This window comes from Salmo trutta, chromosome 30 (genome assembly GCF_901001165.1).
Source record: "Salmo trutta chromosome 30, fSalTru1.1, whole genome shotgun sequence".
Taxonomy (NCBI): Eukaryota; Metazoa; Chordata; class Actinopteri; order Salmoniformes; family Salmonidae; genus Salmo; species Salmo trutta.
This window is the reverse complement of record NC_042986.1, coordinates 41,908,254-41,935,787: the sequence shown is the minus strand read 5'-3', so window position 1 is coordinate 41,935,787 and position 27,534 is coordinate 41,908,254. Positions and strand designations below refer to the sequence as shown.

The 27,534-nt window shown below is 45.0% G+C and overlaps 1 non-coding gene and 1 pseudogene across 1 annotated transcript; both read right to left on the bottom strand.

The window, feature by feature from the left end:
- LOC115168720 (dnaJ homolog subfamily C member 5-like) lies at window positions 1–26,980 on the bottom strand (annotated as a pseudogene).
- Window positions 21,457–21,529, bottom strand: trnaa-ugc (transfer RNA alanine (anticodon UGC)). The gene has a single exon. It is a non-coding gene; the product is annotated as a tRNA-Ala (tRNA).
- Window positions 26,981–27,534: the final 554 nt, after the last annotated feature.

Below are 27,534 nucleotides of genomic sequence, written 5' to 3'. Positions count from 1 at the left end.
GGAGAGGCTGGTGGCTGGGGAGGAAACGGAGAGGCCGGTGGCTGGGGAGGAGACGGAGAGGCTGGTGGCTGGGGAGGAGACGGAGAGGCCAGTGGATAGAGGAGGAGACGGAGAGGCCGGTGGCTGGGGAGGAGACGGAGAGGCCGGTGGCTGGGGAGGAGACGGAGAGGCCGGTGGCTGGGGAGGAGACGGAGAGGCCAGTGGATAGAGGTGATGGTGGGAATTATGCTTGTGTTTGTCAGAGTGAAATGGGGTTTTGATGATAATATCAGGCTAATATTTCAAGTGGCAGCCAAAGAAACCTTCTCTCGGGCAGGACCGAGTCTTGAAGGGCGTGGGGTGTTTAGTTGTATCCGGTGTCGGTCCGGTAGCTGGAGTGGCTGTCTGACGTCAGCCTGGTGGACTCTGTTCCGGACGGCTGCACCATGATGGGATCGCCGCCAATGTCTGGGGGGGGGAACAACACACACGTTACAAATCTAAATGAACTGTACGTGTGACAGGCAGGCAGCTCTAACCGAATGACCACCCCGGACCAGAGTTAATCTGTTCTAATGTACAGTTCCTTGCCTACCTGGGATCGACTGCCCTCTATCAGCCTTCCCTTCGTTCAACTAAGTGAAAATCCACTGTACTTAAAAGCCTAGTGCAGTCAAAAATGTGATTTTCTTGTAATATATATTTATTTCCACATTTAGGTTGGAATAATATTGCGAAAATGATAATGCCCTTTTAGTGTAAGTGCTGTTTGAAAAAAATGGCCTGAATTTTCAGCCTGTTTTTGGTGGGATGGAGATTTGGCCTGGCTGGTGACATCACCAGGTGATAAATTAGATAGTGCCAACAACTCTTCCCCACTCAGACAACTCCCAGACAGTCCGAGCAAAACTCTTGCTTGAGAAATTGCTCTTTGCTAAGAAGCCATTTCTGATCACAGTAGGGCACTTCATTGGTACCCAGAAAGGATTTGATTTAAATAACAGCCTCAGTAACAGTCTCTCCATCTCTAGTCCTATTGGTTGATGAAGCTCTCTCCACCTCTAGTCCTATTGGTTGATGAAGCTCTCTCACCTCTAGTCCTATTGGTTGATGAAGCTCTCTCCACCTCTAGTCCTATTGGTTGATGAAGCTCTCTCACCTCTAGTTCTATTGGTTGATTGCGTACACTCCTCACCTCTCTCGTCAGACTGCATCTGTGCCTCCAGGTCTTCAGGGGAGACGTAGAACTCAGGTTCCTGGTCCATGGGGGCCGCGGTTTACACTTCCCACAGCAGCAGTTACAGCAGCAGCACAGACAGCAGCAGAAGTAGCAGCCAGTCGCCAGGCCACAGAAGATGAACAGGCCCTGTAGAGAGAGGGGATCGTCAGGGAGAGGGAAGGAGGTGACGCACACACAAACTAATGACTATTTATATCCACCACTACATTTACTGGGGACTCCATATATCCACCACTACATTTACTGGGGACTCCATATATCTACATTTACTGGGGACTCCATATATCTACATTTACTGGGGACTCCATATATCTACATTTACTGAGGACTCCATATATCTACATTTACTGAGGACTCCATATATCTACATTTACTGGGGACTCCATATATCTACATTTACTGAGGACTCCATATATCCACCACTACATTTACTGGGGACTCCATATATCCACCTCTACATTTACTGGGGACTCCATATATTTATATCCACCACTACATTTACTGGGGACTCCATATATCCACCACTACATTTACTGGGGACTCCATACATCTACATTTACTGGGGACTCCATATATCTACATTTACTGGGGACTCCATATATCTACATTTACTGAGGACTCCATATATCTACATTTACTGAGGACTCCATATATCTACATTTACTGGGGACTCCATATATCTACATTTACTGAGGACTCCATATATCCACCACTACATTTACTGGGGACTCCATATATCCACCTCTACATTTACTGGGGACTCCATATATCCACCACTACATTTACTGGGGACTCCATATATCTACATTTACTGGGGACTCCATATATCCACCACTACATTTACTGGGGACTCCATATATCTACATTTACTGAGGACTCCATATATCCACCACTACATTTACTGGGGACTCCATATATCCACCACTACATTTACTGAGGACTCCATATATCCACCACTACATTTACTGAGGACTCCATATATCCACCACTACATTTACTGGGGACTCCATATATCCACCACTACATTTACTGGGGACTCCATACATCTACATTTACTGGGGACTCCATATATCTACATTTACTGGGGACTCCATATATCTACATTTACTGAGGACTCCATATATCTACATTTACTGGGGACTCCATATATCTACCACTACATTTACTGGGGACTCCATATATCTACCACTACATTTACTGGGGACTCCATATATCCACCACTACATTTACTGGGGACTCCATATATCTACATTTACTGAGGACTCCATATATCTACATTTACTGAGGACTCCATAACGACACATCTATCGCTAAATTTAGGCGTTGACATTCTCCTCTCCAAACATGAGACTGTTGTCTTACCTTGGCCCACAGGAGGAGAGGACAAAGTAGGTGTTGACGTTCTCCTCTCCAAACTGCTCGGCCCACGTAGAGCCCCAAGGATCCGTACTTATCGTAGGAATGTTCCTCTTGGTGCAAGTCGTTCAGGATGGGCGTGGGGCGTTATTGATTTCCTTAACTTATCAGCAGCCTCGGGGTTGTCTGGATTCTTGTCTGGGTGGAAACTTCAGAGCCAGTTTCCTAATTGGACAGAGAACAGGAAGAGGTTTATGACTGGTGTGATGTGTCAAACATCCCCCGCCCCATTCTATAGTTCTAGAACCCTCATGCCATCACTTCAGCCATATCACATACACTGAGTGTACAAAACATTAGGAACAACCTTCCTAATATTGAGTTGCCTTCAGAGCAGCTTAAATTCGTTGAGGCATGGACTCTACAAGGTGTTTGAAAGCGTTCCACAGGGATGCTGGCTCATGTTGACTCCAATGCTGCTTCCCACATTTGTGTCCAAAGTTGGCTGGATGTCCTTTTGGGCGGTGGACCATTCTTGATAACATACGGGAAACCGAGCGTGAAACTCAGCAGCGTTGCAGTTCTTTACACAAACCGGCACTCTAACCACCATACCTCGTTCATACCCCGTTCAAAGGCACTTCAATCGTTTGTCTTGCCCATTTACCAGCGGTGGAAAAAGTACCCAGCTGTCAAACTTGAGTAAAAGTAAATAGTACCTTAATAGAAAATGACTCGAGTGAAAGCGAAAGTCACCCAGTAAAATACTACTTGAGTAAAAGTCTAAAAGTATTTGGGTAAAAAATATACTTAAGTATCAAAAGTAAAAATTGTTTCAAATTCCTTATATTAAGCAAACCAGACAGCACAATTTTCTTGCTTTTTTATTTACGAATAGCCAGGGGCGCACTCAGACATAAATGACAAACGAAGCATGTGTTTAGTGAGATCAGAGGCAGTAGGGACGACCAGGGATGTTCTCTGATAAGTGTGTGAATTAGACCATTTTCCTGTCTGCTAAGCATTCAAAACATAACGAGTACTTTTGGGTGTCAGGGAAAATGTATGGAGTAAAAAGTACATTATTTTCTTTAGGAATGTAGTGAAGTAAAAGTTGTCAAATATAAATATAAAGTACAGATACCCCAAGAAAAAGTCAGAAGTATTTTCACGTAAGTACTTTATAACACAGCCATTTATCCTTAATGGCACACACACACAATCCCTTATCTCAATTGTCTCAAGGCTTACAAATCCGTTCTTTAACCTTTCACTTCCCCTTCATCTCTACACCGATTGAAGTGGATTTAACAAGTGACATCGATACGGGATCATAGCTTTCACCTGGATTCACCTGGTCAGTCTGTCATGGAAAGAGCATGTGTTCCTAATGTTTTGTACACTCAGTGTAGTTCAGCAACAGCAGCACACCAGCTCTCTGTTGACCTCTAGAGGATCTTGTCTCACAGTGGACTGTGTAAAAAAAGTTTCCACATTCTCTAGGTTGTGTCCTGTGGTGCTGTGTAGCGTGCCTATAGGACTTCTGATTTCCTCTGGCGTGGCTAGTGGTGCTGTGTAGCGTGCCTATAGTGCCTATAGGACTTCCTGATTTCCTCTGGCGTGGCTAGTGGCGCTGTGTAGCGTGCCTATAGGACTTCCTGATTTCCTCTGGCGTGGCTAGTGGTGCTGTGTAGGTTGCCTATAGTGCCTATAGGACTTCCTGATTTCCTCTGGCGTGGCTAGTGGTGCTGTGTAGTAACGTGTGCTGTAATATGTGGTGTAGTGGTGTTACCTGCAGGACTTCCTGATTTCCTCTGGCGTGGCTAGTGGTGCTGTAATATGCGGTGTAGTGGTGTATAGTGTTACCTGTAGGACTTCCAGATTTCCTCTGGCTGTGGCTAGTGGTGCTGTATAGTAACGGTGTGCTGTAATATGTGGTGTAGTGGTGTATAGTGTTACCTGTAGGACTTCTTGATGTCCTCTGGTGAGGCGTTCTTGTTGATCCCCAGGACCAGGTAGAGCGAGTCTCCTGATGTAGACAGAGAACGCTGTCTCTGTGCCTCAGCTGCCATGACGACCACTCCCTCTGTCTCTCTCCTTCTGTCTCTCACACTCACTCACTCCTCACCAGTCTGAGAGACGGGGGGGGGGGGGGGGGGGGGGGGGGAGAGAAAGTCAGTGACGGTGAGATTCTAGAAATATCTATGATCAAATAAAACATGACTCTACACTAGCAGACAGACGGACAGAGACGGACAGACCGAGACAGACTATACTGGCAGACAGAGAGACTACACTGGCAGACAGACAGACTACACTGGCAGACAGAGACAGAGAGACAGTACACTGGCAGACAGAGACAGAGAGACAGTACACTGGCAGACAGAGACAGAGAGACAGTACACTGGCAGACAGAGACAGAGAGACAGTACACTGGCAGACAGACAAAGGCTACACTAGCAGACAGACAGAGGCTACACTAGCAGACAGACAGAGACTACACTAGCAGACAGACAGAGACTACACTAGCAGACAGACAGAGACTACACTAGCAGACAGACAGACTACACTAGCAGACAGACAGACTACACTAGCAGACAGACTACACTAGCAGACGGACGGACAGTTATGATGAGACCTGGATTTAAAAATCACTGCTTCAACCCTTTGTTTTTGGTCTGAAAGAAAGACACAAAGTACATTGACATTCCTCCTGCGGAGGATACAGTCAGTCAGGAGTGTACAGACAAGTCTATAGAACACCAGGGCCCATATTCATAAAGTGTCTTAATAAGAGTAGAAATGCTGATCTATGACCAGTTTAGCCTTTTAGCTCATAATGAATAAGATGATGAATAAGAAAATCCAAACAAAGGAATCCTAATAAAGCTAATGTTATAGTATTTCCCCCCAAGTATCTCTACTTGCACATTCATCTTCTGCACATCTACCATTCCAGTGTTTAATTGCTATATTGTAATTACGTCGCTACCATGGCCTATTTATTGCCTTACCTCCCTTATCCTACCTCATTTGCACATACTGTATATAGACTTTTTCGACTATGTTTGTTTATTCCATGTGTAACTCTGTTGTTGTATGTGTCGAACTGCTTTGCTTTATCTTGGCCAGGTCGCAATTGTAAATGAGAACTTGTTCTCAACTGGCCTACCTGGTTAAATAAAGGTGAAATAAAAATAATAAAAAATAAAAAATAGCTCAGGGTTCTTAAACCTTTTCTTGACAAGGAACCCCCCCACCCAGGGAACCCCCCCACCAGGGAACCCCCCCACCCCACCCAGGGAACCCCCCCTCTTCTTCACCCCCCAGACAGATGAAGACCTAGCTAGTTACTAGCTAGCTAGCACCAGACAGATGAAGACCTAGCTAGCCAGTCACTAGCTAGCAAACACCAGACAGATGAAGACCTAGCTAGTTACTAGCTAGCTAACACCAGACAGATGAAGACCTAGCTTGCCAGTAACTAGCTAACACCAGACAGATGAAGACCTAGCTAATACTAGCTAGCTAACACCAGACAGATGAAGACCTTGCTAGCCAGTAACTACCTAACACCAGACAGATGAAGACCTAGCTAGTTACTAGCTAGCTAACACCAGACAGATGAAGACCTAGCTAGTTACTAGCTAGCTAACACCAGACAGATGAAGACCCTTGCTAGCCAGTAACTAGCTAACACCAGACAGATGAAGACCTAGCTAGTTACTTGCTAGCTAACACCAGACAGATGAAGACCTAGCTAGCCAGTCACTAGCTAACACCAGACAGATGAAGACCTAGCTAGTTACTAGCTAGCTAAACACCAGACAGATGAAGACCTAGCTAGTTACTAGCTAGCTAACACCAGACAGAGATGAAAGAAAAACATAAATATCTTTGCCATGGGATTAATAGGGTAAACTTCTAATTATATTTGCTGACGCCCTACAGTCAAATGTTGGCACCAGTAGAGTAGCTAACTAGCTATATAAACCACACCCTTCTGCAAACATGCCTTCTCCCAATGTTGGTTAGGAGACAGTACTTATTTAAATTAGGTAAGAGAATGTTCCCATTGGTGTATTAAAATGAGAGTTAGGGTGATGTCACTTTGTCCCTTTAATAATGAATCCAGGTGTTTTAACATGGAGGGAAGGGAACCAGTAGCAAGAGTCATTTTTCATCATACTTTGATCTTGTTTCCTTCAAAATATCATCCAATTTCATGGAAAAAACTCGCCCGCATCTCAGATAAAATAGTCACACGGTTTACGCAGTTAATGCACCATGACAACCTCATAGTATTGGCCTACATAACGTATCCTTGTGAGAGAGAAATGTGTCTGTGTCGGTCTCTGTGAGAGAGACAAGCTGCATTCCAGAGTGGTGTGCTTACTTGCCAAAAGGAGGGGATGACAGTCTTCCTACTAACGAATTGAAACACTTTGACCACATCGGTTTCCGGGTCACGGAGGAGAGGACGGATTTTTGCCCCTTTTCGAGAAAACCCCAGGCAAACCCTGGCTAGCTGCTGGTAGAAATCACACTTCATCTGTGGCGCTGTGCTAGCCTGCTCACCCCTCACAGCCACCGAGGGCCAGCTGGTTCACCCCTCACAGCCACCGAGGGCCAGCCTGTTCACCCCTCACAGCCACCGAGGGCCAGCCTGTTCACCCCTCACAGCCACCGAGGAGGGCCAGCCTGCTCACCCCTCACAGCCACCGAGGAGGGCCAGCCGGCTCACCCCTCACAGCCACCGAGGAGGGCCAGCCTGCTCACCCTCACAGCCACCGAGGAGGGCCAGTCGGCTCACCCCTCACAGCCACCGAGGAGGGCCAGTCGGCTCACCCCTCACAGCCACCGAGGAGGGCCAGCCGGCTCACCCCTCACAGCCACCGAGGAGGGCCAGCCTGCTCACCCCTCACAGCCACCGAGGGCCAGCCTGCTCACCCCTCACAGCCACCGAGGGCCAGCCTGCTCACCCCTCACAGCCACCGAGGAGGGCCAGCCGGCTCACCCCTCACAGCCACCGAGGAGGGCCAGCCGGCTCACCCCTCACAGCCACCGAGGAGGGCCAGCCTGCTCACCCCTCACAGCCACCGAGGAGGGCCAGTCGGCTCACCCCTCACAGCCACCGAGGAGGGCCAGTCGGCTCACCCCTCACAGCCACCGAGGAGGGCCAGCCGGCTCACCCCTCACAGCCACCGAGGAGGGCCAGCCGGCTCACCCCTCACAGCCACCGAGGAGGGCCAGCCTGCTCACCCCTCACAGCCACCGAGGAGGGCCAGCCTGCTCACCCCTCACAGCCACCGAGGAGGGCCAGCCGGCTCACCCCTCACAGCCACCGAGGAGGGCCAGCCTGCTCACCCCTCACAGCCACCGAGGAGGGCCAGTCGGCTCACCCCTCACAGCCACCGAGGAGGGCCAGTCGGCTCACCCCTCACAGCCACCGAGGAGGGCCAGCCGGCTCACCCCTCACAGCCACCGAGGAGGGCCAGCCGGCTCACCCTCACAGCCACCGAGGAGGGCCAGCCTGTTCACCCCTCACAGCCACCGAGGAGGGCCAGCCGGCTCACCCCTCACAGCCACCGAGGAGGGCCAGCCGGCTCACCCCTCACAGCCACCGAGGAGGGCCAGCCTGCTCACCCCTCACAGCCACCGAGGAGGGCCAGCCTGCTCACCCCTCACAGCCACCGAGGAGGGCCAGCCTGTTCACCCCTCACAGCCACCGAGGGCCAGCTGGTTCACCCCTCACAGCCACCGAGGAGGGCCAGCCTGCTCACCCCTCACAGCCACCGAGGAGGGCCAGCCGGCTCACCCCTCACAGCCACCGAGGGACTAAACAGTTGAGAGATCAGTGAAGAGAAATGATGGAGCAGAGGGGTAGCTATGACTACGAGCCACGGTTTGTGTGTGTGTGTGTGTCACGCCGTGGGGCTCGGAGAGATATACTATTCTCCTCTTCACTGACTAATTGGCACACACAAGAAGAGGACAACCCCTAGTCCATTGGTTAATTTAGGAACCTGGGACTCGTCTCAGGCCTACTATAATGACATTACTATGCGTCGTTACTGACTGACTGACTGGTGCTACACACTAACCTGGCTCTCTTCCCTTCAGCTCTGGCCTGGTAGGCCTCCTACTCAGTGTGACAGAGCTACTAGATGTACCTGTACTCTCAGAGAAGGACTGTACACTTGCTGTTTGACAGTATAATCTGATGGGTCACAGGATTGGTTCAGCTCATGAAAGCCATGCAGCCTATTAGCCAAAAGAGTTGACCCTTTCTCACAAGTCCAAACTCCATGACCCTCTTCCCTCTGGGTAATTTTTAGGATATTCATGGCCTCGGCTTCACTTTGCCTGCCTGTTCTGACAGGGCTTGTGCACAAAAATAACCCCGACAGGCAGGCAGTGAGACAGGCAGGCAGTAAGAAAGGCAGGCAGTAAGAAATGCAGGCAGTAAGAAAAGGCAGGCAGTAAGAAAAGACAGGCAGTAAAAATGCAGGCAGTAAGAAAAGGCAGGCTGTAAGACAGACAGGCAGCCAGTAAGAAAAGGCAGGCAGTAAGACAGGCAGGCAGTAAGAAAAGGCAGCCAGTGAGACAAGGCAGCCAGTGAGAAAAGGCAGGCAGTAAGAAAAGGCAGGCAGTAAGAAAAGGCAGGCAGTAAGAAAAGGCAGGCAGTAAGACAGGCAGGCAGTAAGACAGACAGGCTGTAAGACAGACAGGCAGTAAGACAGACAGGCAGTAAGAAAAGGCTCACCCCAACTAGCAGCAGGACAGCCCGCTGTTCCAGGATAATCTGATCATTTCCTCTGAGAGCCCTGTTGGGATTAACCAGGGCTGGAGCCCTAGACACTGACTGATCTGAGGTAATTATTTTACATTCCTCCATAGTGGTTCGGGTTTAGGCTACGGGTAGGGTAAACTGGTCCTAGATCAGTGACTAAAGGCTAGTGTGTAGGGCGGGGGGGCCCATAGTGCTTAAGGGGGGGGGTTAAAGTGTGGCACGCCACCTCAGGTGACACCCGGGCAGAAGGCCGCTTCCTTAATTACACTGTTGCCTCTTACTGATGTGTCAATGTGAATTAACCTACTACCCCCCCCCCCTTCACGTGTACAGAAACACACCATTAATGTGCACGTTGGTGGTTAGCAGCTACCATGGGGGGGTTTACAATTCTACCTGGCTAGCAGCTATTCAAGTTGTACATCTCAGCATCCCGTGTGGCTCAGTTGGTAGAGCATGGTGTTCGATTCCCACGGGGGACCAGTACGGGGGGAAAAACATTTATGAAATGTATGCATTCACTACTGTAAGTCGCTCTGGATAAAAATGACAAAAATAATTTAAAATAATAATAATTAATAAATAAGTGTATATATATATATATATATATATATATATATATATATATATATATATATATATATATGAGAGAGATCAGGTGTTGAGGACAACAACAAAAAATGACAGTGACGGATAGAAGTAGAGTCACCGTGGTTACAGAATCCTGTTGCCACAGCTGTCGTTAGGTGTGTGTGTGTGTGGTGGGGGGCCTGTCCACTAAAACCCTCACCAGATGGTCGACACCTCGCCACGTCGCCATAAAACCCTCACTAGGCCTAAACACACTGCTACAATTCACAGACCGACCAAGCTGAGGCTCTGGCTGCTGAGGCTCTTAAACCAGGCATCCTGTTAACCAGCGGTGTGTGTTTCTATGTTTACAGCGTTCAGACAGTATGCATGGACAGGTCAGTGTGGTGGTTAGCTGTGTATTAGTTAGATGGACAGGTCAGTGTTGGTGGTTAGCTGTGTATTAGTATTAGCTATGGACAGGTCAGTGTTGGTGGATTGCTGTGTGTTAGTGTTAGCTATGGACAGGTCAGTGTTGGTGGATAGCTGTGTGTTAGTATTAGCTATGGACAGGTCAGTGTTGGTGGTTAGCTGTGTGTTAGCTATGGACAGGTCAGTGTTGGTGGTTAGCTGTGTGTTAGCTATGGGCAGGTCAGTGTTGGTGGTTAGCTGTGTGTTAGTGTTAGCTATGGACAGGTCAGTGTTGGTGGTTAGCTGTGTTAGTATTAGCTATGGACAGGTCAGTGTTGGTGGATAGCTGTGTGTTAGTATTAGCTATGGACAGGTCAGTGTTGGTGGTTAGCTGTGTGTTAGTGTTAGCTATGGACAGGTCAGTGTTGGTGGTTAGCTGTGTGTTAGTATTAGCTATGGACAGGTCAGTGTTGGTGGTTAGCTGTGTATTAGCTATGGACAGGTCAGTGTTGGTGGTTAGCTGTGTTAGTATTAGCTATGGACAGGTGAGTGTTGGTGGTTAGCTGTGTATTAGCTATGGACAGGTCAGTGTTGGTGGTTAGCTGTGTATTAGCTATGGACAGGTCAGTGTTGGTGGTTAGCTGTGTATTAGCTATGGACAGGTGAGTGTTGGTGGTTAGCTGTGTATTAGCTATGGACAGGTGAGTGTTGGTGGTTAGCTGTGTATTAGCTATGGACAGGTGAGTGTTGGTGGATAGCTGTGTATTAGCTATGGACAGGTCAGTGTTGGTGGTTAGCTGTGTATTAGCTATGGACAGGTCAGTGTTGGTGGATAGCTGTGTTAGCTATGGACAGGTCAGTGTTGGTGGTTAGCTGTGTGTTAGTATTAGCTATGGACAGGTCAGTGTTGGTGGTTAGCTGTGTATTAGCTATGGACAGGTCAGTGTTGGTGGTTAGCTGTGTGTTAGTATTAGCTATGGACAGGTCAGTGTTGGTGGTTAGCTGTGTGTTAGCTATGGACAGGTCAGTGTTGGTGGTTAGCTGTGTGTTAGCTATGGACAGGTCAGTGTTGGTGGTTAGCTGTGTGTTAGTGTTAGCTATGGACAGGTCAGTGTTGGTGGTTAGCTGTGTTAGTATTAGCTATGGACAGGTCAGTGTTGGTGGTTAGCTGTGTGTTAGCTATGGACAGGTCAGTGTTGGTGGTTAGCTGTGTGTTAGCTATGGACAGGTCAGTGTTGGTGGTTAGCTGTGTGTTAGTATTAGCTATGGACAGGTCAGTGTTGGTGGATAGCTGTGTGTTAGTATTAGCTATGGACAGGTCAGTGTTGGTGGATAGCTGTGTATTAGCTATGGACAGGTCAGTGTTGGTGGATAGCTGTGTATTAGCTATGGACAGGTCAGTGTTGGTGGTTAGCTGTGTATTAAGCTATGGACAGGTCAGTGTTGGTGGTTAGCTGTGTATTAGCTATGGGGGCAGGGTCCAGTGTGTGGTGGTTTAGCCGTTGTATTAGCTATGGACAGGTCAGTGTTGGTGGAATAGCTGGTGTTATTAGCTATGGACAGGTCAGTGTTGGTGGAGTAGCTGTGTGTAGTATAGCTATGGACAGGGTCAGTGTTGGTGGATAGCTGTGTATTAGCTATGGACAGGGGTCCAGTGGGGTGGTTAGGCTGTGTAATTAAAGCTATGGACAGGGTTAGTGTTGTGGTTAGCTGTGTATTAGCTTATGGGCAGGTTCAGTGTTGGTGGTTAGTCTGTGAATTAGCTTATGGGCATGTCAGTGTTTGGTTGGATAGCGTGGTATTAGCTATGGACACGGTCATTGTTTGGTGGATAGTCTGTGTATTGAGCTATGGAACAGGTCAGTGTGTGGTGGATAGCTGTGTGTTAGTGTTAGCTATGGAAGGGTCAGTGGTTGGTGGTTAGCTGTGTATTAGCTATGGACAGGTCAGTGTTGGTGGATAGCTGTGTATTAGCTATGGGCAGGTCAGTGTTGGTGGTTAGCTGTGTATTAGCTATGGACAGGTCAGTGTTGGTGGTTAGCTGTGTATTAGCTATGGACAGGTCAGTGTTGGTGGTTAGCTGTGTATATATTGCACATCTTTCCATGGCAACAAAAAACAGTCCTTTAAAACCTGCTGTTTTATTAATATTGTGTTCTATAACCTGGGAAATAAATACATGTGACTCTGGATGACATCATAATGATGCTTGTTTCCAACATTAGAGCTGTTTTCCTAAAGGAGTTACATCTGATAAATGTTTTGTTTCCTTGCCACGATACTAAGGAACATGACTGTGTCTGATATAGACAGGTCCTTGTATATGGACTGCTAAGTGTGTTTGGGGTGCAGGTCAATGTGTTCTTGGACTGTCGTCCTGTGTTACAGTCACAGGCTCAACCCTTCGCTCCACCTCAGGCTTTTCCTCTACTACTAAAACAGAACAGGGAGATTTACAGAACTAACAGTGACAGTGCAAACAGGGGGGAGGCCACGTCCTCCTAAAACAATGACAGCAGATCAGTTTGCCCTGGCTCCTTTGTCACACACCTGGTCCCGTATACTACGCACTGGTATACTACGCACTGGTATACTACGCACTATGTACTCATCGTTGCTTACTAACCTCCGAAGGCGAGGTCAGTACAGGGTGCATCAAAGCTGGGACCGGACAGACTAAAAAAAAACCCAGCTTCTATCTCAAGGCCATCACACTGTTAAACAACCATCACTAGCCGGCTGCCACCCGGTTACTCAACCCTGCACCTTAGAGGCTGCTGCCCGATATACATAGACATGGAATCACTAGCCACTTTAATAATGGAACACTAGTCATTTTAATAATGTTTACATTACTGCTTTACTCATCTCATATGTACATACTGTATTCTATTCTACTGTATTTAGTCAATGCCACTCCGACATTGCTCATCCTAATATTTATATATTCATTAATTCCATACTTTAGTTTTGTGTGTATTGTGGTGAATTGTTAGATATTATTGCACTGTTGGAGCTGGGAACACAAGCATTTAGTTAGATATTACTGCACTGTTGGAGCTGGGAACACAAGCATTTAGTTAGATATTAATGCACTGTTGGAGCTGGGTCGAGTACGTGGGAACGGGGGTCGAGTACGTGGGACGGGGGCCCGAGCGGGTCCAAATTTAACAGACATGCATTGCATTAACCAGCCTGATAATAGCTATTTTCCAATTAGATTATTTCTGTAAACTCTGAATAGAACAATAATGGAGTTATAGGCCGACTCAGGCTGGTTACAGGCAGACTATCACATTAGACCTTTAGCCTACCGTAGACCTGTTAGCTCATCTGTCCTATTTTTTTTTTTTTTTAAAAGGACTGGATGACAGAAACAGATCATTTGATTCCATCTCAACATATTTAAAATACTGAAATCAAAAGTGCTGTAACATAGAAATTAAACTCACAAAACATAAAACATACAACATAATAAGTAAAATGTGGGACAGTTGGGTGCATCACAAATTCAGAACCGCTGGAAAAACATAATAAAGTAAGCACTGATCATTGGGAACGAAATCAGAATGAGGCTTGAATCCGTAAATAAAAAAAAAATAGGTAGCCTAGCCTACAAAACTAAAGCAGTTTTTAATTCTCAACTGTGGGAGTCTCCAGTTCACCCCAAAATGTTGTCATATTGGCAGTATCTGATGGATATTCAGACGTCTACAGGAATGGAACGAAAAAGATATGAAGGCAGTCATCGATCCCCGTAAGGTCAGAAGCTACGAGAGGAATCAGACAGGCGCTGCGTTTTAACAGGTGTGTGTGAGCAGACGACTTGCCCGGTCACCATTGTTCATAGTAGGTACCCACGTCAACGCAATAGCTCTGCATCTGTAGTGACCAAGAGATTAAATTCCGACTGTTAAAATTTCAAGCGTTGCTTATATTAGCTCTGGAGATCGCGTTAAGCCATGTTGGTGGTCTGAGTCAAAGATGGCTTTAGAGAGTTCTTCTAGTCTAGCTTTCCCAGATTTGTTTAAATGAGAAGAATAAGAAATAATTCATCCTCTAAGTGATCCCCATAAAAAAAGAGAGGTGAGCCTGTCTGAATTGGAAAAAAATAAAACATTTGAATAGAAGTGGAGATAGGAAGCATATACATTGACCAATACTACGGGTGTGTGCCGAATGCCAGTTATAAATTAAATAATCTCCCATTACATATCACCCATTTTTTATTTTACCTTTATTTAACTAGGCAAGTCAGTTAAGAACAAATTCTTATTTACAAGGTTACAGAGTAAACAATGAAATTACCACAACACACAGGCTGTACTATGGTTTTTAATGGGGGGGGGGGGCTTGATTTTACCCACGTACCACTACTGTAAAATAATGTGACAGGCTTATGTTTTTTAAGTCATGTTAAAAAACAAATTCTGAGCGGTTGGTCTAGGCTTGCATTTTGACTCAGAAAGCATTGGTGACCACTGTTCCAGAATTCTCTCCCTTTAGTTAGCACTATCAACGTGTCCCTTTACTGTGGCTGTTGTGATCGATCAACGCAATATTAGCCACTTTCAATGCAACATAACGAACAATGCAAGAGATTTTGTCGTAAGGGCCGAACGCATCGTGAGTAGGATTCTATTGTGCGGACTCAGCCCATACTAGTCTACACAGACAATGCGGCATAACCAAATCAGAGCTGCAAGCTCTTGTGACATTTACTTTGAACTGGACTGTGTTAACAGCATGAGCGGCCGTGAGTAGATGAAACTGGACTGTGTTAACAGCATGAGCGGCCGTGAGTAATGAACTGGACTGTGTTAACAGCTATGAGCGGCCGTGAGTAGATGAACTGGACTGTGTTAACAGCATGAGCGGCCGTGAGTAGAATGAACTGGACTGTGTTAACAGCATGAGAGGTCGTGAGTAGATGAACTGGACTGTGTTAACAGCATGAGCGGTCGTAAGTAGATGCCCTTGTTTTAAATCACAGCAAGAGCTGCATGTAGACACGTGTGCTCATTTTGTTCATATCCTTTGATAGTTAGAGAGTTATTAGCCCAGTTATAAATCATCAGTAGTCAGTCATAGGGCAGTGATTGCTTCTTACAAGAGCACAAAATATGTACATTTCTAGACATCTTTGAAAAGCCAGTCAGGTAATTATTTTGTCTTAAAGGGGCAGTGTTGTATTTTGAGACAGGCTTGAATAAGCTAAGTAGCCAATAGGCAGAGGGTAGCATAATTTGTCTGATTCTCTGTAATAATGTTACGGGAATAATTATGCATTTTATTTTGTAATGTGTTTCTTGCATCAAATCCACACCAACAACATTTCCAGTCACTTCCTGTCTGAAGGACAAGTGGATAAACAGGTTAATATCAAGTCCTGCATGTTTTTTCACAGAAGTCTCAAGGAATGTAGACCTACATTGAACACCACACATTGACTGCTACTTGTCGGCCTGAACGAATTAAAAACAGCTATTTCCATGTTAAAATGTATGGGATGCATTTTCTCCATTGTTTTTGATGGTAGGCTACCTCTGGTAGTCCTACATTATGATCAAATAGCCACGAGTAACCTACTGGCCAATGTTAACTTAACACTGAGGCTGTACCCCGCTTTAAGAGTAAACGGGAGCTGAAAGTTGCAACAGGATTTTTCACAACATTCAAGTTTTCGCTCAGCAGACCTGAAATTTTTCTCAGTGCCTGGGGAAAAGAAAAACAATGAGGGAACATTTGGCTACAAATATGAAAATCTATTGAAAAAAATATGTCACACTACTAAATGAATACAGAGGAAACATTGCCCTACGTGTCTACGAGTCGCAACATAACATGTCTGATCACCTTGCTTCATAACTTGATCAAACCATTCTGATTTTCTATAGTATCTCACATTATTAAAATGTAATAGAAATGTAAGATGCAGCTGTGATTCACCCGCCACAGATCATTAATCATTAGCTAATTCCATCCACCACCTCAGGGGCCATAATACCCCAGAAACCCTAATGTAACCCCAGCTAGACAAAGGAGATCCCGAGGTCATTCCGGATCATTCTGCCTAATGAGACGTAAAACAGAACAATAGACAGTCAGAGCTCTGAGTGCCCCGGTTTATAGAAACGACTAATATGGATGTATTTTTTGGGGGGCCGATGACGTAACCGATTTTTGGGGGTCCAGGAGGGCAGATGGATGATATTTTAGGCTGATATTCAGCATCATTCAATTTTAAAATGTTGTAGACGAATTTAGAATAGACAGCCATCTATGCATGAATGCATACATTTATAAAAAAAATTAACTTTTTTATTTTTTATAAATGTATTTTAATGGTAAATAGTTTAATAAACTGGGTAAATTAAAATGGCATAGGGCTACTCACAGTAAAGGGGAATGCAATTCAATAGGAATGTGTTCATGCATTGAGTTATTGACCTTGTTGTTGCTGATCAGTGAAGTCTATGGTGTTAGAGATGACAAAACCGGTTTTCCTTCCTTTTGGGACTTAAATGGGCCTTGTGATTTTAACAACATTTGAATAGAAGCATCACTCCAGCATGTCACACCTGTATGGAAGGTTATCAAAACAAGCTTTTGTTGTTAGTTTGAGAATAGAAAAATACCTATTCAATGCAAATGGTACCCTTAACGTACTGCTACGATTGGACAGAGCGAGGACGTAACTTTGCTCCCTTTTACATCTCTCTCCATCGCTCGTTACTGGTACACGACTCCGGTGTTTTTTTGGGGGAGTCGACCCCGAACTCCTGTGGTTGAAGTCGAAAGGAGTCGACTCTTGTTCGACTCCCAAAATGAATGAGTACACACACACACAACCACATCATTATCGCAATGTCCTACATTTGCATTCTAGAGGACTGACAAGAGCACGTTGCTGCCTATTTGCACATCAACTACAGCCTATAAAAAAAAAGGCCCAATGTTGTTTGAATACAGAAAGTGTAGAAGCTAGAAATACTTGAGTGATATTTCTGCTGTGTGCAGCCTTGGCAGATGCCCATGGGATGGTGCAGCATACTCTACGGTGATAAGCCTGTTCTTTAGCCACGTTATAAGCCCTATTCAGACGGGTACTAGAAAACTTTTGTCGTCGTTATCCAAGCATGCGAGGTTATTCCAGAGGATGGTTCAAACAGGATTATTTTATTTTATTTTTACAACTTAAAACCCTGTAATTCTTTCATTTGTTCTAATTGAATTGCCTCATGGAATGTTTTTATTTCTAGGGTGTGAAGATATTTCAACGTCGAGGTCTAGACGATGGTAATTCGTGCTTGGCTGCCCAAATGTATCGGTGTCCCCACAATATTTACATTGAATCTCTCTCCAGGAACAGGGTTGGAGTGAAAACCTACAGGAGGATAGATCTCCAGGAAAACAGGTTTGGAGTGAAAACCTACAGGAGGATAGCTCTCCAGGTACAGGGTTGGAGTGAAAACCTACAGGAGGATAGATCTCCAGGAACAGGGTTGGAAGTGAAAACCTACAGGAGGATAGATCTCCAGGAACAGGGTTGAAGCGCCCTGGCCTACAGTAGGACATCAACAGCCAGCCAGGGTTTGATTAAATAATCTATAGGCAATACTTTTAATTGCACACTTAGGCCTAATTTCAAACTGATGCATTTGGCGATGTTCAACTTCAATACACTATGAAGAATAGCTTTGTCATACTCATTAATAGCCTAATATACAGTACATTCAGAAAGTATTCAGACCCCCTTGGCCTTTTCTACATTTTGTTACGTTACAGCCTGATTCAAAATGGATTAATAAATTAAATCTCAATCTACTCCCAACACCCCATAATGACAAAGCGAAAAAAGGTTTAGCAATGTTTGCACATTTATAAAAAATAAACAAATACCTTATTTACATAAGTATTCGGACCCTTTTGCTATGAGACTCAGAATTGAGCTCAGGTCCATCCTGTCTCCATTGATCATCCTTGTGATGTTTCTACACAACTTGATTGGAGTCCACCAGTGGGTAAATTCAATTGATTGGACATGATTTGGAAAGGCACACACACCTGTCATATAAAGGTCCCACAGTTGACAGTGCATGTCGGAGCAAAAACCAATCCATGAGGTCGAAGGAATTATCCGTAGAGATCCGGACAGGATTGTGTCGAGGCACAGATCTGGGAAGGGTACCATTGAAAGGTCCCTAACCTTTACTCAAGTAATATCTTACTGGGTACCTTCCACTTCTACGTGAGTAAGAGTAAAGACATCCTTAATAGAAAAGGACTCAAGTATCACAACTGGGTTTTTCCACACCGCTGCTCCTGGCTTCAGGCAGTGAGTGGGTGCCAAAGCCGATAGAGAAGGGCCGTCCAATGTCGATCCGATATAAAATCGGTCATTCTGTACCGGTTTACCACAAGGCCCATTAATGAAGACGTCATTCTCCTGCTGCCTTTCCTTATTGTGGAGTAGTTCTATACATGCTCTATACATTGTGGACTCCACCTCTCTCCATAACCGTATTACCTCAGAGCTATAGGGACAGTCTACTAGGCATAGGCTCACACACACACACACACACACACACACACACACACACACACACACACACACACACACACCACACACAACACACACACAGTAAACAAACTTCTCTTAAAACCTTTTCATCCCTCCTCCAATCTTCCTGTTTCTTTTTAAACCCAAATCATCTCCACCATTATCCTAGTCTCCTCTCTTCTCGAGAGAGACGCAGAGACACAGAGAGACACACACAAAGAGAGACACACAGAGACAGAAACAGAGACAGAGACAGACACAGAGACAGACACAGACACAGAGACAGACACAGACACAGAGACAGACAGACAGTGGAGGACTACTACCACAATCCCAAATCCTCCTGAAATAATTCAACTATAATATTGTGAGACAGCAGAATCCAGTGGATTTAACACCAGGCCAGGACCGAATCATCCATCGGCAGCATATTAATACCTCTGTGTCGTGATGTGGGAGAGAGAGAGGAAAAACGACAGCAGGAAGAGACACCACCACCACGTCAGTATTATCTGACCGGGGGAGGAGGAGACACCACCACCACGTCAGTATTATCTGACCGGGGGGAGGAGGAGACACCACCACCACGTCAGTATTATCTGACCGGGGGGAGGAGGAGACACCACCACCACGTCAGTATTATTGAGGGGGGAGGAGGAGACACCACCACCACGTCAGTATTATCTGACCGGGGGAGGAGGACACCACCACCACGTCAGTATTATCTGACCGGGGGAGGAGGAGACACCACCACCACGTCAGTATTATCTGACCGGGGGGAGGAGGAGACACCACCACCACGTCAGTATTATCTGACCGGGGGGAGGAGGAGACACCACCACCACGTCAGTATTATCTGACCGGGGGGAGGAGGAGACACCACCACCACGTCAGTATTATCTGACCGGGGGGAGGAGGAGACACCACCACCACGTCAGTATTATCTGACCGGGGGGAGGAGGAGACACCACCACCACGTCAGTATTATCTGACCGGGGGGAGGAGGAGACACCACCACCACGTCAGTATTATCTGACCGGGGGGAGGAGGAGACACCACCACCACGTCAGTATTATCTGACCGGGGGGGAGGAGGAGACACCACCACCACGTCAGTATTATCTATCTGACCGGGGGGAGGAGGAGACACCACCACCACGTCAGTATTATCTGACCGGGGGGAGGAGGAGACACCACCACCACGTCAGTATTATCTGACCGGGGGGAGGAGGAGACACCACCACACGTCAGTATTATCTGACCGGGGGGGAGGAGGAGACACCACCACCACGTCAGTATTATCTATAATAATATCACTGAATGATGTCATATATACCGGTAGTGGCGGTCAGTGCCGCTTAAAATGAGTTAGGACGATTAATTTCATGAGCATGGCCTTATTTCTATTATAACAGCATATTGGATGACTGTCATTCATATTCCATTTTCACTCAAGTTCAATGTAACGTCGATAGATTTAGGCTACTACATGATACTAGAAGTTTCTCTTTAGCCATCATGAGGCTGCTACAACTTGGCCTATGAAGGAAAGTTTACAACGTAAGTGCACACAGGTCGAGGACACATTCAATACTGCCTTGCACATTCTGGCCTGCATCTAGTAGTAACACCCTCTTAGTAAAACCAAAAAGCTTACCTTGACTTCGTTAGAGATCCAGTGTTGGATAGTCATAGCCAGCTAGCTAACCTAGCATCCCTCTCTGAGAAGGCTAAAGTAGCTGCATTTGCTAAGAAAGCTCTGGCTCGCTCGTTGAAACAGCAGCTACAAACTAAGCCTAAACATATTTTACATCTGGTGCATCTACACCGGGTTGACATCTGGTGCATCTACACCGGGTTGACATCTGGTGCATCTACACCGGGTTGACTTTCTTTCTGGATGAAAAAGGGGCGTAGGTGGTGGGCGTGGCATGGGGGCGCATCGGCGGTGCTGAATTTTAGAGACCCCCCCCCCATCTTATTATTATTATTTTTTAAGCAATTTCCGTATTTTAAGCCAATTTTCTGTCATTTTCAGAATTTCTCCATGGAGCTGAGATACATTTAAGTTTTAAAGTTAATTTCCTGCAAATTATACACATTTTGACATGGAATTGAGAGAAGATGTTGCAGTTTTCAATAGTTTTCAATAAACACTGCTGTGTTTTGTCTAGCTTTGATTTTGGTGATTGTTAGTTCTCAAATATATAAAATAAAATCACACACACATTTTTAAATATAAAAGATCCATTATATTTTTCAATCAGTTCGACACCTTTTATAAACTAGTCAACACTTGGTGTTCAGTTGTCGATCACCGCACAGTAAATCAATAGCCTGGCAGGCAATGTGAAAGAGGCTAAAGAAAATACATGAACGTGCCAGAACTGACTGACAGGCGCCTTTCCTATCAATAGATGGCTAGAAAATGACTAATCATTCATTCTACATTTACATTTTAGTCATTTAGCAGACCGCTCTTATCCAGAGCAACTTACAGTAGTGAATGCATACATTTCATTAAAAAAAAAAAATCTCCGTACTGGTCCCATCGTGGGAATCGAACCCACAACCCTGGCGTTGCAAACACCATGCTCTACCAACTGAGCCACACGGGACCTTCTAGCGGGAGAAGACTTGACGGACAAGCCAATTTAAACTTGGAAATTAAAAGTAGCCGAATTAAAAAAAAGATGCACTCTGACATTTCCTGGTTGTTCAAATTCGAATAGATTTCAAACTGAAATTAGGAAAACTATTGTAGAGAATCATTGTACCATCTAAACCGCTGTGACATATCTAGTCCATAACCAAAATATGGATTTTTCAGCTGTTAGAAGCTGGTGTACAAAACTGAATGTAAGACGCAAAAACAAAAAAATTTAAAAACGGGAAGCATAGAAATAGTACAAATAGAACAGATCTACCACTTCTTAGACTTGCTTTCAATGAGAATGACAGATTTAGACAGGACGTATTGCCGTCTGGAACGGCAACTGCACCGTCCGCAACCGCAGGGCTCTCCAGAATCACCGGGAGCACACTGCCTGCCCTTCAGGACACCTACAGCACTCGGTGTCAAAGGAAGGTCAAGAAAATCATCCAAGGACATCAGCCACCTGAGCCACTGCCTGTTCACCCCACTATCATCCAGGAGGAGGTCAGTACAGGTGCATCAAAGCTGGAACCGAGAGGAGACTGAAAACAGCTTCTATCTCAACGCCATCAGACTGTTAAACTAGCCATCACTAGCCAGCCTCCACCCAGTACCCTGCCCTGAACTTCAGTTACTGTCACTAGTCAGCCTCCACCCAGTACCCTGCCCTGAACTTCAGTTACTGTCACTAGCCAGCCTCCACCCAGTACCCTGCCCTGAAATATAGTTACTGTCACTAGCCAGCCTCCACCCAGTTACTCAACCCTGCACCTTAGAGACGGCTGCCTATGTACATAGACATGTGAATCACTGGTCCCTTTAATAATGTTTACATACTGCTTTACTCATTTCATATGTATATACTGTATTCTAGTCAAGTTCATCCTATTCAACTATTACTGTACATATACTATTCTATCCATGTATTCTATAGATATACTACTATTCTACCCATGTATTCTATCCATATACTACCCATGTATTCTATCCATATACTACCCATGTATTCTATCCATATACTACCCATGTATTCTATCCATATACTACCCATGTATTCTATCCATATATTCTATCCATATACTACCCATGTTACTATCCATATACTACCCATTGATACTATCCATATACTACCCATGTATTCTATCCATATTCTACCCACATACTGTTCATAAAGTCTATACATCCCATCACACATATATACTGTACATACACATATAGGGGAAAACTATTGGTCACATTTTAACCAAGGCTTTATAGCCTACATGGTTAATTATGGCTGACATTGGTTACTATCTGCAACAATATAACATGTTGCCAACTAAGGTATATTAGGGGACAGTAGGCCTAGTTAGACAAGGATATCTGAACGAGCACAATGGAAGTAGCCTAAATATTAATTATTTTATAGAATATATGTTTTTGACTGACTAAAAAGTCAGTGATAAATTAAACAAAAATTGTCAGTTTTAGGTCAACTGATAACTAAAAACTAAACAAAAGATGAAATGACTAAATATGACTAAAGGTATTTTAAAAAGACAAACAATTAAAATGGCTGCCAAAAGTATCACTACTCAGGATAACAAAGAGTGGGCTATATGAACTATGAGCCCAGGACCTGAAGAGAAAGTTCTGCTATTACTACGATCGTTATAAATGTCAGGAAGAGATATATGATAATGAAACGATCGAGCCACTATACAGAGATCAGTTGATTATCTTTCAATGGCGTCTCAGTTTCATAACGATGGATGCAGATAACACACAAACAGCGTGCCCAGACAATATACACTGAACAAAAAGGTGTCAGAAACCGTCTCAGGGAATCTCGTCTGCGTCCTCCTCACCAGGGTCCTGCCGGTACTGCAGTTTGGGCGTCATAAGCCACTTTAGCGTCAAATGCTTTCGATTACGACTGGTTAAGCAGGAGAAGGGAGCTGGTTGCAACAGATGAATCACACAGCTGTTTAAATGTACCCGGCAGATGACAGGCGGCGTGTGGGCAAGCGGTTTGCTGGATGTCAATGTGGTGAACAGAGGCCCATGGGCGGTCATTCATCCACCGCATCGCCATCAGTTTCAGCATATAATGCACGGCCCCATGGTTGCAAAGGATCTGTACAGCAATTGCCTGGAAGCTGAAAATGTCACAGTTCCTTCCATGGGCGTGTGTACTCACCAGACATGTCCTTATTGAGTCATGTTATGGATGCTCTGGATCAACGTGTACGACAGAGTGCTCTAGTTCCCAGCCATAGTCAGCAACTTCGCACAGCCAGTGAAGAGGAGTGGGACAACATTCCACAGGCCACAATCAACAACCTGATCAACTCTATGTGAAGGAGATGTGTCGCGCTGCGTGAGGCTAATGAGGGTCCACACCAGATACTGGACTGGTTTTCTGATCCACGCCCCTACCTTTTTTAAATGTATCTGTGATCAACAGATGCATATCTGCATTCCAGTCATGTGAAATCCATAGATTAGGGCCTAATAAATATTTAAATTGACTGATTTCCTTATAAACTGTAACTCAGTCAAATCTTGGAAATTTTATGTTACATTTACTATACACTGTATGCTGAGCAGCAGCACAGAGGCTATACGCGTGAAATCGTATTAAATCAACCTATTCCCCCTGTGGATCCTGGTCAATAGTAGTGCAGTATATAGGGAATGGGGTAAACAGACTGCAAGGCAGCTAGCGGTCCGTACTGTGCTCTGGCCTGAATGGTGAGTAGATTAATGGGTTTCCTTTCAGTCCTATCAGCTGTCCCACCACCACCAACAAGGCCTTCCTCCATGTGTACAATCAATGTTAGCAAAGGTTATATGATACAGGAGGTACAAGCTCCGAGGTAAACACAGCTGCTGAAACCTCTGCACTCGCGCACAGCGCACACACACACACACACACACACCACACACGCACACGCACACGCACACGCACACGCACACGCACACCGCACACGCACACACACCCTGCTTAGCTCAGCTCTACAATTTAACATTTGGAATAGACCTCTGAAGCAAAAGCATCCATTAATTAACTAATGGGTAGCGGCCAACCAAAATGCCACCCTTTTCCCTAGATTGTGCACTACCCATAGGGCCCAGGTCAAAAGTAGTGCACTATATAGGGAATAGGGTACCATTTGGGACAGAGCCACATTATTTTCCTCGATGGGATGCTTACTGTGCATTGTGTTGATAGTGTACAGTGCTGATTACAAACCCCATGTGGGCCACTTTCCACATGTGGAAGCAGCAGCTTTGGGAAGAATGTTCATTCCGGCGAGAGGAGTGTGAGCGTGAGCGTGTGTGCGAGAGCAGGGACAATGGAAGTGAAAGTTGAACAATGTATTGGGACAGAGATCACAAGACACGAGGATCAACTAGTTAAACTGCTCTCAACATGACTGAAAGGAGAAGTAGGCCAATCCTCTCTGGTGCCATGGATAGAAACGATCCAGTAATGGAGGTAAACGCAAGTAAACACAGTTTCCCCACCTCCCTCCCTCCCTCTGGGACAGTTTGTCCCCCCCACCCATAAAAGCGTTACTTTTTTTTTCCACCACGACCCGGCAATCAGACTTTACCCACCACTGTTACTACCACTACATCACTGGTAACCACCACAAACATATGATCTTTGAGTACCTAACTGAGGGAGTCATTTTTCTGGGTCAACAACATTCAAACAAATACTGTAAGTAAATGGTCAGCTCCACCCACAGCTTACCTGAAGCAATAAGACTGTCAATAGCACAAGTTTTAGGCCTACACACACCACACACACACACACCACACACAATGAACTTGTTGACACTAGCTAGGTTGCTAGCTAGGCCGCTTATCCACACCCTCAAATGAGCTCAAATGAAGGTTGGCCATATTTTTATTTAACTAGGCAAGTCAGTTGAGAACAATTCTTATTTACAATGACGGCCTACCCCGGCCAAAAACCAAACCCGACGACGCTGGGCCAATTGTGCGCCGCCCTATGGGACTCCCGATCACGTCCGGTTGTGATAGAGCCTGGAATCGAACCAGAGGTCTGTAGTGAAGCTTTTAAACGCTGCGCCACTTGGGATGCAGGATTCTGCTCGTTGATGTGTGACATGCCTAATAATGAACCATACATTTGATTTATGATATCCTCTATAGTCACTAGTCAGCCATTGTCAGAGTCAGTGATACCTGTCTTGTTGATGACAACCATAATGAAACAAATCCCTTTAAAAAAAAGAATGTGCGGACGATGATAATGTGAGTAGGTTTTGGAAAGAAGTTATAGGCATATCCATGCTATGTGTTGCTGTCCACATCACTAAATCATGCATCCAGTCTGTATGACAAGTAGCTTATTTCCATTATAGTGACCAGATACTTTGTAGTTCGTGTTGTGGAATCAGGGCTCGTTTGGCCCACAGATTTACTGTATGTATGAGTTGGTTGGCCTCACTAAACACAATATATAATGAGTTTGAGCTGCTCTGTTCTTTTAAAATGGCCAAGGTATGACATTATATAATGGCTCAATACTGGCATCAGCTGATCAGTTAAATAGCCAACTAGCTAACAAGAACTAGATTCATGTAAAAGGGTCCAAAGCAAGTCTTAACTAAATCAATCTAGATCTGATTTACTTAGCTATCTGGTTAAAGAACATAACGAATCTTTGGTCATGGGGGGGGACCTTGACATGAGTTAAGTACATAAAAACAGTTGTTGTGATAAACATCGACAACAACTAAAAACGTTAGCTTGCTAGGTAGTTAAGATATAAAACAAATCACCGGTCACATTTACAGCAAATCCACATTTACTCAACTCGCCAAAAGGTCCATGTTAGCTAGTTAACGTTAGCTGAATATCAACATTTTAGATGTTTAAAATTAGCTAGTTAAAGATGGGTTAGCTTAAAATATAGCTTCAAACTTACTAGCCAGTTACGTTAGCCAATTCATCATGGCCTGGGTTTTATAAAAAACCAACCTACCAGTCGCTGTCTAGAAAATAAACATCGGGAAGACAAAACGGTAAAGCGGATAATCTCTTGCTACCGTATGAAAAGAAAACACAGCGTCCATGTTAGCTGTTAGCTTAGCGGTTGCTAGTTAGCGGTGACAACATGCTAGCTAACGTTATTAACTCGCTAATCCAAGGACGGTGGAGAGCATAGCTAGCATAGACATATACTCATCAAATACACTTCTTACCGTTCAGCTACTTGTTTCGATATGTGTTTGTTGTTGTTGAAAGGTTATCTATGCTGTTCGATACCAAAACAACAAGTTCACGTTAGCTTCCTTGGTTGAACACCCTAATAATACATGAAAATCAAATAAAAAGCAGGTAGTAAACTAGCTAAACTAGAAGCGGTCCTGGCTGGCTGTCAATCCCTCCCACGTCCCGGGGCTGCGTTCATTACGAAACAGATAACGGGACGAAACAGTGTTGTACTAATTCAATTAAAACACGGAGGGGTTTTGCTTCGTTCCGTTTGTTTCCGTTTAAAGATATATATATTTTTTTTTGCAACAGAATTGGCATAATGAATACACACCTGTTCAAGAACATCATGGAATAACGTTTTTGGGGAAACGTGTAATCGGTATAAATCTTTCCGCAACGTAGCACAGGTCATTTGAACTGAACGCCCCCCCTCCGGGGTGTTGGAAAAGTATGAGGGAATTCACTCAGAAGTCATATTAATAATAACATCTAAATATTCCCTCGGTTTTGTCGATCACAAAATAATTGTATTGTGATCCACGACATAACAATCGAGATCACACAATTCTTTTTTCTTTTTTTTGATCTCGACAAAACGAGGGATTTTGTTTTTCATATGTCCTTTGTGTTCTTCCGTAAAGCCGTCCTGAGTGATGTAATCTTGAAAAATGGAGGTGTGTTTTCCCCCTTTCCCAAAGCCCACTTTACAATAGCTTTTTAAAACATCTC